At 39.3% G+C, this 13,895-nt stretch overlaps 1 non-coding gene across 1 annotated transcript; it reads right to left on the bottom strand.

Moving 5' to 3' along the window:
- Positions 1 to 3,055: 3,055 nt before the first annotated feature.
- LOC135274927 (U6 spliceosomal RNA) lies at positions 3,056 to 3,162 on the bottom strand. Its single transcript, XR_010342672.1, has one exon. It is a non-coding gene; the product is annotated as a U6 spliceosomal RNA (small nuclear RNA).
- Between the last annotated feature and the right edge of the window lie 10,733 nt (positions 3,163 to 13,895).

Here is a 13,895-nt window from a genome sequence, read left to right as displayed (position 1 = left end):
ACACTGAATCACTTGATATAGAATAGTTTTTAATGTTTTTAATATCTTTATGAAAGGGATTCGAACTTTAAAAAGTATAAAAAATTTACTTTGTCACAGAAGCATGTTTAGATCTCAACACCAAATTTATGTTTGTGTGTGTGTGTGTGTGTGTGTGTGTGTGTGTGTGTGTGTATATATATTCATAGTTTAAAAATATATATTGATAAAACATGCTCAGTCTAGTCTGGGGTAAACTTAACTTTCTCTTTACAAAAAGCAAAATTATTTCAGATTATTTCTAATTCCTCACGGACCTGTGGTGCTTAAGGGTATTAGTCAGGGTTTTATAGAGGGACAGGACTAATAGGATAGATGTTTAGATAAAGGAGAGTTTATTAAGGAGTATTACTCACATGATCACTAGGTGAAGTCCTACAGGCTGTCTACAAGCTGAGGAGCAAGGAGGCCAGTCCATGTCCCAAAACCTCAAAAGTAGGGAAGTTGACAATGTAGCCTTCAGTCTGCTACCGAAGGCCCAAGAACCCCTGGCACATCACTGGTGTAAGTCCAAGAGTCCAAAAGCTGAAGAACCCAGAGTCCGATGTTCAAGGGCACAAAGCATTCAGCACAGGAGAAAGATGGAGGCCAGAAGACTAAACCAGTCCAATCCTTCCATGTTCTTCTGCCTGCTTTTATTCTAGCCGTGCTGGCAGCTGATTAGATGGTACTCCCCGTCGCCCTCAGATTGAGGGTGAGTCTGCCTCTCCCAGTCCACTGACTCAAATGTTAATCTCCTTTGGCAACACCCTCACAGACACACCCAGGAACAATACTTTGCATCTTTAATTCCAATGAAGTTGATAATATTAACCATCAGAGAAGTGAAACAATTTCTCCAAAGTGCAAACTTAATCTTTTTTTTTTTTTTTTGCCTCTTGTATCTTTTATAATAACTCAGGTTTTTAAAGTTTCAGGAATGAAAATATTTTAGCTAACCAAAGAGTTTTTAAGCTCAGAACATAGATAAAATCTTACTTTTTCAAGTATAGCAATTTAATCATAAACCACTTGAATGTTATCGAGCTTGTAAAGTATTATGTATGGCTGAAAGAGCATGCCACAAGTTGTCGTGAAAGAAGAAGTTCAGAATATCAGTTCTTTTCATGTAAAGTCATCTTTCTTGTCCCTTTGATGTTTTCACCTCCAAACAGGAGAAGCAGTCTTGGGAATCTGAGCCTGTCTGAACCATTTTCCCTCCAGCAACTTTCATTAATCTTTAAGATTCTTTTTCTTGTTTACCGAAGAGCTGTGACTTGTCCTATCGAAATCTTGCTCTTGCCACAAGTCTCTGTTACTGTCCTCTTCTGAGAGACTTGCTACAGCAAGAGAGAAAGAAATGGTTAGAGAGAAGTTGATATACATGTGCACTGTGTTTTCTCTACTCAGTAAACATCTGTTGGTAGAACATGGCTAAGTATTTCTCTGTGTACATGTGGAAGGGTGGGTTCAGGAAGCTGTGAGACAGCAAGACGGTTCTGGAAGGAACTCTTTCAGACCAGGAGGACATTTTGGCCCCATTGGTCACACAGAGGTTACTGTGAGAAGATATGTATATCAGCCCACTCTAGGTAGCATCTGACTGTGCTGCCTTATGTTCCGACTGCAGGGAGACAAGCTCTTTAGGTGGCTCTCCTCATTATAACGGATACTAATGAGGCATGATGACGGAAATAGTAAACCAAAGTGGGTCACTTGTGACCAAGACTCGGAGGGGCATAGAGATGGAAAAAGGAAGCTTTAGCGGGGAGCTTGGAGGTACTGAAGGGGAGGAGGCAGAAAGGGGAGGAGCCAGATTCCTCACCCGTCACTGAGTCTTAGCCAGGCTCCAGCTGGTTAAGCAGGAATCACAGGAAAGGAGGTTCTGCTACTCTGACTCTGTGCTTTTACTGGGAAAGATTGCTGCCAAAGACTGTTTGGCTGAGAACAGGCAGACCAATCCCACTTTGTAAAGGACTTTCCCAGTTTGAGCACTGAAAGTCTAGGGAAATTTCTCAGTGGTTGGCCACCCTAGAACCCTCTGGAATTGGAGTTGGGCCTGGTGGTTAGTGACCTTGCAGGAAAGTGGTGCTCTCTTGGATGCCATATTACTGGCCAGCACAGGTCAAAGGAGAATCAGTGGGAAAAAATGTGAAAAGCATAGTTTACATAGGAGATTTACTTTCCTCTGAATTTTAATTTGGATTCCAGGTGCCCTTGATCCAGGGAAAGCAGGTCATTTACTGTTGAGGTTCCAGATATTTCCAGTCTTCCTCCAGGGTGGGTAAGGCATCAGTGATCAACAGACCTGTACTCTGGGTTCAGGGGACAAAGATGAGAGGTTTAGGACTATGAGGTAGAGGAGGGTGGAAGTAGATGTCTGGCTGCGGAGTAGGTTTCTTCTTTCACCCACCTCTGCCACAGCAAGAAGCTCACTATTCATTTAACTTTCCTCTTTCTTCTGATGGGAAACAAAGTGTATGCTGTAGGTCTTGTTGGAAGTAACCATTACTATTTTAAAATATGGAAGAGGGAATCAAATTATACAAAAAAAAAAATTCCACTGATTTCAACTCAAAATATGTGTGTATGTGAGAAAAACAGCTAGGGGAAATATACAGAGATAAAATAGTGCCACGGAACAAAGAAGAGTCATATTAACCTGTAGGAGCAGCTACCTGGCCTTGGTGGAAACTAGAAAACAGAACTGTAACACTCTTTCACTCTAGAAAAGGCTGTCCAGCATGTGGGTGAGCCCCTGCTGATGTGAATTCATGATGGATACAGAGCTAAAGAGCTACTAAGGGAGTGGGACATAGAAGAAGAGGTAATCTACCTTTGAAGCCTTTGAAGCTGCTTCAGTGGCTTCAAATTCTTCATTGGGATGTAATAATTTTTCCTTGACAGAAGAGTTCATGGTCAAATAAGTTTGGAAAACACTTTTCCCTTAGCTCTCTTTTCAGTATGTACTTAGATTTGTTTAGCTGTTTCCAAAAGTTATTTGAACTGGTAAACTTGTTTTATTTATTTATTTATTTAAAATATGGAACGCTTCACAAATTTGCATGTCATCCTTGCGCAGGGGCCATGCTAATCTTCTCTGTATCGTTCCAATTTTAGTATATGTGCTGCAGAAGCGAGCACCTTGGTTTATTTTAAATTGGGAAACAATTATCATCATCTCAGGGATATAGTGACCTATAGCACACAGTTTCAGAAATACTGTCTCAGAAGGTTTGTTTCTAGAATTATACCAGTGAAAATATTAGAAAGGAATGTCCTTGAACTTCCTTTAGAGGGCAATGGCATCTTCACTGGTAAACTTGCAAAATGGAACCTTCTTCTGCAATCAGAGGTATATGAACACTGTCTTTACCAGCTGCTCAGGAAATTCGGTCCCTCCCCTTCAACCCAAGTTTGGCATTAGAATGCCTGAATTTTCAGAAAAGAAGCATTGTCTTATTTCACTGGAGCTCTGAATCATTGAATCTTTGTGAATTCTCTTGTTGAACAAACATTTTAAATCCAAAATCTAAAATGAGACATCTTTCAGAAATGTTGTAAATAAGGAAAGGGTTTAAAAAGCAAATATAATTAAAGTGACCATTTCAAGGTCTGAGTGATAATTTAAAAAGAAGCTTTATTACTTTAGACAATTGTTGAAATCCTTTCTAAAATCTAGATAGAAGAAAAAATAAAAATTATCATGTTGAACAAGGGCCTACTGGGAAAAGGTTGCTATTTACATGGGGAAATGGTTGAATTAGTAAAATACAAATATAATGTCCACTCAAAAAACTACTCTTACAATTGCAAACTTGTTGAAAGGGAAAAACACAGGAAAATTACTGTATTAATATTTTATAACTAGAGAACATTTTAGCTGAGCAGCCTAAACATAGCCTTTTAGGTTAGAGACAATATACTTTCATTTTCATATGATGTAAATAGGTCATCCATCATTATCTGAGAGAATTCTTTTGCATTTAACTAAAAAAAAAATAGGGTTTGTTCAGATGAAACAGCAGGCACTGATTAATAATATTTAGAAACAAGATATATTATCTTTCAAAAATTCTTCTGGGGAATCTGTCTTTATTGAGTTTTCCTAAGATGTATGAAGCTTTGTAGAGATTTATTAGACTTGATTGAAGTCTTCTAGAAAAGTAGTTTCTCTCTGAGAGTCATGAGACACAGGGAAAAGAGTAGATATGTGGGCCTTGGATGAACCTCTGTGTTCTTTCTGGAATTGCCATGTTCGTACGCTGAACCATACCTGGGAAAATTTGTGAATGGTGTTTTTCCTGGGGACTTCTACACCCCCAAGAATATTTCCCCTTCCCATTTTATAATCTCAATGGGATCCAGCCCTTTAGTTCCTTGGCTGCCCAGAGATCCTTCTTAGGTATTCTACCCTGGCATGCTTAATAATGCACCTTTCCTATATGTCACTGAAACCTCAAATCTTACCCTTCTACTTTATTCACCAGAGCAAAATGTTGGAAACAAATGTGAAACAGTAAGAAAATTTTAAAAATGGATTCTTATGAAATACTTATAATTAAATGGGTATTTTGATCACTAAAGAAATGTTAAACAAAACAACTCTAGACATATGAAGATAAATGCCACATGTTTTCACTTATAAGTGGGAGCTAAATAACAGGTACACATGGAGGAGAGTATGGACTGATAGACACTGGAGACTAGGAAGGTTGGGGGGACAGAAGATGGGTGGATGATGATAGATTGCTTAATGGGTACAAAGTGCATTGTTCTAGCAGTGGATACACTAAAAACTCTGACTTCACCACTAAACAATCTATACATGGAACAAAATTACCTTTGTACCCAATAAATGTATACAATAATATTAAGAAAAAAATAAGATATAAATTCCATGTATTCTATAGTTCATATTAAAATTACTTTTAATATATGCTACATATGTGTGTATATATGTACATAAATATATAAATTCTACCTAAATACTCTCTGTGCCCATGTATCTATACATACATGCACACACACTATTTATAGCACTTATCTCTTTACAGTTGATTTTTGTCTTCTTTATATGTTTCATTAATTCCAATTTCCTACAATGAATGTGTACTACTTTCCTAGAAAGAAAAAAATTAAAATGGTTAAAAATAATACAACTATATTCTCTGTGGTTCATGTATTTGAATCCTTGGTTTTTCCTAGAGGAACTGAATTTATTTCTGTTTCTCTAGCAAACTGATGTTAGTTAACATCTGTCATGTAGACCTTGAATTTTGTGTCAAGAAGTCTAGAGCATAGACTTGGTTCTCTGCTGATTGGCTCTGTGACTTTGAAGAAGTTCCCTGGCCTCTCTGAGCCTCAGTTTCCTCACCAATAATAGAAGTGGTTTAGGGGGGATAGTGGTGAACAGGAGGCAGGAGTAGATTGCAGTTCCCACTTGGACGGAGAGAGTAGTGTGTGGAGATTCGCATCATGGAACTTTTGCTCCAGAACAACTGCAAGAATAAATCAGGAAAGTCAAGAGAACCCACAGACCCTGTGAAGGAAACAGATTGCCCCTGCAGGACCCAGGAGACACCCCAAATACTGTGAGTGCCCAAACTGTGGATGTGGGAAAGAGGGATCGTCCATCCCTGAACACACACCCTCACTGGGGAACTTGAAAGTCTGGATCATGGGAGAAAATTCTGACTTTACATGGAGCTGAGTCAATCCAGAGAGCCAAGCAAAATACAGGGATAGAAAAAGCAGGGGGAAAAGCCCTGTGGGCTTGCTGACTTCCCTAGCAAGCCATTTCTGCCTTGCCTCACAGGGGTCCTTGAGGAAGGCTGCCAGAGGCATTGGGAAAAGGCCACTGGGAAAACCTGCAGCTGAAGTTCGTAACAATTGGAACCAATTGAGAAGTCTCCTGGCCAGAACTTGGGGGGAGGAAATGAATCCAGTGTGCAGACTCCAGAGGCTGGGGAAGCACAAACCCTGATTTACTTTCACAGCTGGGAGGCAGGTAGCCTGGGGCAAGTTCTCAGCCCTGCTCACCCACTGCCTGGAAACAGACTTGTTGCTGTTGGGTGGGGCATGGTGGGAGTGAGACTGGCCCTTTGGGTTATATAGGAGCTGGATGACACCTGTGATTGCTGGCTTTCTGTCACTTCCTCGACAACCTGCATGACACAGTAGAGGCAGTCTAGGAACACAGCTTCATTGACCTGGGAACCTCATCCCCATCCCCAAGAGCAGCTGCAGCAAGACCTGCCCTAGGAGAGTCTGAGCTCAGACATGCCTAACTCTGCCCCACCTGATGGTCCTTCCCTACCCACCCTGGTAGCCAAAAAAAAAAAAAGAAGGCATATACTCGTGGGATTTCTAGGGCCCTGCCCACTGCCTGTTCCTCCCCATACTACGGCTCCTAATGCTCTCCTAAAAGCGCCACCTCCTGGCAGGAGGCCAACCAGCACAAAAATAGTGCATTAAACAACCAAAGCTAAGAACCCTCACAGAATCCATTTCACTCCCCTGCCACTTCCACTAGAGAAAGTGCTGATATCCCTGGCTGAGAGACCCACAGATAGTTCACATCACAGGACTCTGTGCAGACATCCCTAGTACCAGCCCAGAGCCTGGTAGACTTACTGGGTGGCTAGATCCAGAAGAGAGATAACAATTACTACAGCATGGCTCTCAGGAAGCCACATACCTAGGAAGAGAAGGAGAGTATTATATCAAGGGAACACCCTGTGGGACAAAAGAATCTGAGCAACAGCCTTGAGCCCTAGACCTTCCCTCTGACAGAGCCTACCCAAATGAGAAAGAATCAGAAAACCAACTCTGGTAATATGACAAAATGAGGTTCTTTAACACCGCCCCCTATGACCCCGCCACCCTGCCCGAAATCACACTAGCTCACCAGCAATAGATTCAAACCAAGAAGAAATCCCTGATTTACCTGAAAAAAGAATTCAGGTTAGTTATTAAGCTAATCGGGGAGGCACCAGAGAAAGGCGATGCTCAATTTAAGGAAATCGAAAAAATGATACAAGAAATGAGAGGGGAAATTTTCAATGAAATAGGTAGCATAAATTAAAAAACAATCAAAACTTCAGGAAACGACACACTTATAGAAATGCAAAACACTCTGGAAAGTCTCAGCAGTAGAATCAAACAATCAGAAGAAAGAACTTCAGAGCTTGAAGACAAGATTTTCAAATTAATCCAATAAAGACAAAAAAAAAAAAAAGAATAAGAAAATATGAACAAAGCCTCCAAGAAGTCTTGGATTATATTAAATGACCAAACCTAAAAATAATTTTCATTCATAAGGAAGAAGAGAAATCTGAGTTTAGAAAATGTATTTGGGGGAAAAATCGAGGAAATCTTTCCTGGCCCTGCTAGAGACCTAGACATCCAAATACAAGAAGCTCAAAGAACACCTGAAAAATTCTCCACAGAAAGATCATTACCTAGGCACATTGTCATCCGGTTATCTAAACTCAAGGAAGGAAAGAATCTTAAGAGCTGTGAGGCAAAAGCACCAGGTAACCAATAAAGGGAAGCCTATCAGAGTAACAGGAGATTTCTTAGCAGAAACCCTACAAGCTAGAAAGGATTGGGGTCCTTTCTTCAGCCTCCTTAAACAAAACAATTATCAGCCATGAATTTTGTATCCAGTGAAACTAAGCTTCATAAATAAAGATACAGTTTTTTTCAGGCAAACAAATGTTGAGAGAATTCACCACTACGAAGCTACCACTACAAGAACTGCTAAAAGGAGCTGTAAATCTTGAAACAAATCCTGGAAACACATCAATACAGAACCTCTTTAAAGCATAAATCTCACAGGACCTATAAAACAAAAATACAATGAAAACAACAGCAATAAAAAACCCAGCATGATGAATGGAATAGTACCTCACTTCTCAATACTAACGTTGAATGTAAATGGTCCAAATACTCCACTTAGATACAGAACTGCAGAATGGATAAGAATTCACCAAACAACCCTCTGCCTCCTTCAAGAGACTCACCTAACACATAAGGACTCACATTCACTTAAGGTAGAGAGCTGGAAAAAGACATTCCATGCAAATAGACCTCAAAAGCAAGAAGGAGTAGCTGTTTTGTTTGTTTGTTTTTTGAGACGGAGCCTCACTGTGTCACCCAGGCTGGAGTTCAGTGGCGTGATCTCGGCTCACTGCAACCTCCGCCTCCTGGGTTCAAGTGATTCATTCTCCTGCCTCAGCCTCCCAAGTAACTGGGACTATAGGTGGGCACCACCATGCCCAGCTAATTTTTTTTTTTTTTTTTTTTGTATATTTAGTAGCGACAGGGTTTCACCTTTTAGCCAGGCTGGTCTTGATCTCCTGACCTCATTATCTGTCCACCTTGGCCTCCCAAACTGCTGAAATTATAGGTGTGAGCCACCGCACCTGGCTGCTATTATCATATGAGACAAAAAAAAAGGAATGACAATTAAAAAAGACAAGGAGGACATAATATAATGGTAAAAAGCCTTGTTCAATAGGAAAATATCATAATACTAAATATATATGCACCTAACACTTGAGCTCCCAAATTTATAAAGCAATTACTAATAGACCTAAGAAATGAGACAGACAGCAACACAGTAATAGTGGGAGACTTCAGTACTCCACTGACAGCACTAGACAAGTCATCAAGACAGTCAACAAAGTAACAATGGATTTAAACTATACCCTGAAACAAATGGACTTAACAGATATTTACAAAACATTCTACTGAACAACCACAGAATATACATTTTATTCAACAGTACATGAAACTTTCTCCCACCTAGACCATATGATAGGCCACAAAACAAGCCTCAATAAATTTAACAAAATTGAAATTATATCAAGCACACTCTCAGACCACAGTGGAATAAAACTGGAAATCAACTCCAAAAGGAACCTTCAACACTATGGAAGTACATGGAAATTAATCTGCTCCCAAATGATCGTTGGGTCAAAAATGAAATCAAGATGGAAATTTAAAAATTCTTCAAACTGAATGACAATAGTGACACCACCTATCGAAACCTCTGGGATACAGCAAAGGCGGTGCTAAGAAGAGAGTCCACAGCCCTAAACGCCTACATCAAAAAGTCTGAAAGGGGACAGATACTCTCAGGTCACACCTCAAGGAACTAGAGAAACAAGAACAAACCAAACCCAAACCCAGCACAAGAAAGAAAACAACCAAGATCAGAGCAGAACTAGATGAAACTGAAACAAACAAAAAAATACAAAAGATAAATGAAACAAAAAGCTGGTTCTTTGAAAAGATAAATAAAATTGATAGACCATTGGCAAAATTAACCAAGAAGAGAGAAAATCCAAATAAGCTCAGTTAGAAATAAAATGGGAGATATTACAACTGACACCACAGAAATACAAAAGATCATTCAAGGCTACTATGAACACCTTTACGTGCATAAACTAGAAAACATAGAGGAGGGGCATAAATTCCTGGAAAAATACAACCCTCCTAGCTTAAATCAGGAAGAATTAGATACCCCGAATAGACCAATAACATGCAGTGAGATTGAAATGGTAATTGAAAAATTACCACCAACAACAAAAAAAGTCCAGGACCAGATAGATTCACAGCAGAATTCTACCAGACATTGAAAGAAGAATTGGTACCAAATTGATTGACACCATTCCACAAGATAAAGTGGGAATCCTCCCCAAATCTTCAGTGAAGCCAGTATCACCCGAATACCAAAACTAGGAAGGGACAGAATCAAAAAAGAAAACTACAGACCAGTATCCCTGATGAACATAGATGCAAAAATCCTTAACACAATACTGGCTAACCAAATCCAACAACATATCAAAAAGATAATCCACCAGTGGGTTTCATACCAAGGATGCAGGGATGTTTTAACATATGCAAGTCAATAAATGTGATACAACACATAAACAAAATTAAAAACAAAAATCACATGATCATCTCAATAGATGCAGAAAAAGCACTTGACAAAATCCAGCATCCTTTAATCCTTTTATGATTAAAATTCTCAGCAAAATTGGCATACAAGGGACATACCTTAATATAATAAAAGCCATCTATGACAAACCTACAGCCAACATCATGCCGAAAAGGGAAAAGTTGAAAGCATTCCCTCTGAGACCTGAAATAAGACAAGGATGCCCACTCTTACCACTTCTCTTCAGCATAGTACTGGAAGTCTTAGGCAGAGCAATCCGACAAGAGAAAGAAATAAAGGGCATCCAAATCAGTAACGAGGAAGTCAAACTGTTGCTGTTTACTGATGATATGATTGTTTACCTAGAAAATGCTAAAGACTCCTCCAGAAAGTTCCTAGAACTAAGAAAAGAATTCAGCAAACTTTCCAGATACAAAAATTCATGTACACAAATCAGTGTAGCTCTTTTATTCACCAAACAGTGACCAAGCTGAGAATCGAATCAAGAACTCAACCACTTTTCAATAGCTGCAAAAAATTAAAATACTTGGGAATATATGTAACCAAGGAGGTGAAAGCCCTCTACAAGGAAAACTACAAAGCACTGCTGAAAGAAATAATAGATGATACAAATAAACAGAAACACATCCCATGCTCATGGATGGATGGAATCAATATTGTGAAAATGACCCTGCTGCCAAAAGCAATCTACAAATCCAGTGCAATTCCCATTAAAATACCACCTTCTTTCTTCATAGTGTCACCTGAATACCAAAACCAGAAAGGGACGTAATCGAAAAAACTAGAGAAAAAAAACAATTCTAAAATTCATATGTAACCAAAAAGAGCTCATGTAGCCACAAGACAAAAAGAACAAATCTGGAGGCATCAGATTACCTGATTTCCACACCAAAACAGCATGGTACTGGTATAAACATAGTATAAACATAGGCACATAGACCAATAGAACAGAATACAGAGCCCAGAAATAAACCCAAATACTTACAGCCACTGATTTTCGACAAAGCAAACAAAAACATAAAGTGATGAAAGGATACCCTTTTTAACAAATGGTTCTGGGATAGTTAGCTAGTCACATACAGGAGAATGAAACTGAATCCTCATCTCTCACCTTATATACAAATCAACTCAGGATGGATCAAGGGCTTAATTCTAAGACCCGAAACTATAAAAATTCTAGAAGATAGCATTGGAAAAATCCTTCTAGACATTGACTTAGGCAAGGATTTCATGACCAAGAACCCAAAAGCAAATGCAGTGAAAACAAAGATAAATAGCTGGGACTTAATTAAACTAAAGAGCTTTTGCACCACAAAAGGAACAGTCACAGAATAAACAGACAACCCACAGAGTGGGAGAAAGTCTTCACAATCTATACATCTTATAAAGGACTAATATCCAGAATCTACAACAAACTCAAACAAATTAGCAAGAAAAAGCAATCCCATCAAAAAGTGGGCTAAGGACATGAATAGACAATTCTCAAAAGAGGATATACAGATGGCCAACATACATATGAAAAAAAGCTCAACATTGCTAATGATCAGGGAAATGCAAATCAAAACCACAATGTGGTACCATCTTACTCCTGCAAAAATAGCCATAATCAAAAAAATCAAAAAATAATAGATATTGGTGTAGATGCAGTGAACAGGGACCACTTCTACACTGCTGGTGGGAATATAAACTAATACAACCACTGTGGAAAACAGTGTGGAGATTCCTTAAAGAACTAAAAAGATAGCTACCATTTGATCCAGCAATCCCACTACTGGGTATCTACCCACAGGAAAAGAGGTCATTATAAGAAAAAGATACTTGCACACACGTTTATAGCAGCACAATTTGCAATTGCAAAAATGTGGAACCAACCCAAATGCCTATCAATCAACAAGTGGATAAAGAAACTGTGGTATACATAATATGATAGAATACTACTTAGCCATGAAAAGGAATGAATTAACAGTTTTTGCAGCAACTTGGATGATATTGGAGCTATTATTCTCAGTAAAGTAACTCAGGAATGGAAAACCAAGCATTGTATGTTCTCACTCATAAGTGAGAGCTAAGCTAAGAGGATGCAAAGGCATAAGAATGACACAATGGACTTTGGGGACTCTGGGGTAAAGGGTGGGAAGGGGGTGACAGATAAAAGACTACAAATTGTGTGTCGTATATGTTGCTCAGGTGATGGGTGCACCAAAATCTCACAAATCACCACTACAAAACTTACTCATGTAACCAAACATCATCTGTTCCTCAATAACCTATAGAAAGAAAAAATTTTTTAAAAAAAGAGGTTTGGAGGAGACAACCGTTGAGGCGCCCCTCTAGGTCTGTGAGTCTGTGGCTGTAACTCCCCAAGTAAGATATGGCTACTGGAAGAGGCTTGTGCTTTGATCCCAAGGAATAAATTTAAATGAGTAAACGTTTTTGTAACATAAATAGTTTTTTGTGAGAAGTATTTGTGGCCATGTGGGCTGTTCTGGGCCTGTATTTATTACTCTAGGATAATAGTTCTCAAGCATAGGTGTGTATCAGAATCACCCGGAAGCTTGTTAGAATGCAGATGGCTGGGTTCCAACCCAAGAGTTTCTGATTCTATGGGTCTGCGGTGAGGCTGCAGAAACAGCATTTCTACAAGTTACCAGGTGATGTTGATTATTAAAATCTGTGTTTTGGATCTCTCTCTCTCTCTCTCTTTCTCCCCCCTCTCTCTTCCTCTCCCTCTCCTTTTCCCCTTCCTTTCTTCTTTCCTTCCTTCCTTCCATCCATCTGTCCTCCCATTTTTCCTTCTGTCCTTCCTCCTATCCTTCCCAGAATTCTTGGAAAAGTGTTCTGAAAGTTACTCGAGGATACCTTCCAGGACCTTTTTATTTAACAATAAATGTATTTGAAAACATTATTCCTCTGAACGCCCTAAGTAGGAACAAAGGAATGGATTAATGAGAGGTTGGGGTCTGAGCGTGGAATAGGGAAGAGAAAGTTGCAGTTGACTCCAGTCTACTGCACACAACCATCACATAATTTCTTTGACTAATGAATTAAACAAGAGAGTGAGATGGCTTTCTCTAAGGTGCATGTTTAACCTAAACACCAGGGTGGTTTCAAAATGTCACAGTTACTTGATGGGCACCTGGGTAAGCCCTCATGGATATTTCCCCTTTCTTGTTATTTGACTTAAGAAATCCATGGCAGCCTAGAAGTGTGTGCATCAGAGTCAGCAAACTCACACAGGGATGCTGACAAGGCAGCCCCCTCTGCCTGTGGAACTAGTTCTCATTCCAGAAATAAATCATGTATTGTCACCTCCTATATTGTTGCACACTCCACTCCCTTTTCCTGGAGTGCCTAAGACCAAGCCTTTTTCTTCGTTTTGTTCTAAGAGCTCTTTGTAAATCACTTTATTATAGTACTTACCACATCTTACTGCCGTTGCTCAATGAGGAAATGCAGATATCTCAAGTGCAGGGATGGTCTCTGTATCTCCAGAACCTAATGGAGTATCTAGGAAGCATTTGCTATTGAAAATAGGGCTATGGATATTAACAGACACAATTTTATCTTTAATATAAGTCAAATGATCAATAAACAAGACCACAACTCAAGAGTAAGCAAAATGTGAGAGATCAAATACCCTTGTACAATTTTCCTGTTCAAATGAAGCATAACCACAAACTTCCTCTGGTCCCCAGGTACTCTCAGCTCTCCGTCTCTCACAGTCTCTCTCTGCTCCAGCATTGCCAATGCTTTTGTGGAAATCGCAGGAGTTGCTTTGGATTTCTCATCTAACTTTTCCTCAGCCATCTCTGACGGGGATTCCCTTTTTTCTTTTTTCCTTCGAGACAAAACAGAGCCCTGATCTATTAAATGAATAAAATGCAGTATAGTGTAATTAGTGCTTAGA

Source organism: Aotus nancymaae, unplaced genomic scaffold (genome assembly GCF_030222135.1).
Source record: "Aotus nancymaae isolate 86718 unplaced genomic scaffold, 86718_ANA_hifiasm-v0.15.2.pri h1tg000014l, whole genome shotgun sequence".
Taxonomy (NCBI): domain Eukaryota; kingdom Metazoa; phylum Chordata; class Mammalia; order Primates; family Aotidae; genus Aotus; species Aotus nancymaae.
The sequence above is the reverse complement of the archived record's forward strand: the minus strand, read 5'-3'. Positions and strand labels throughout refer to the sequence as shown.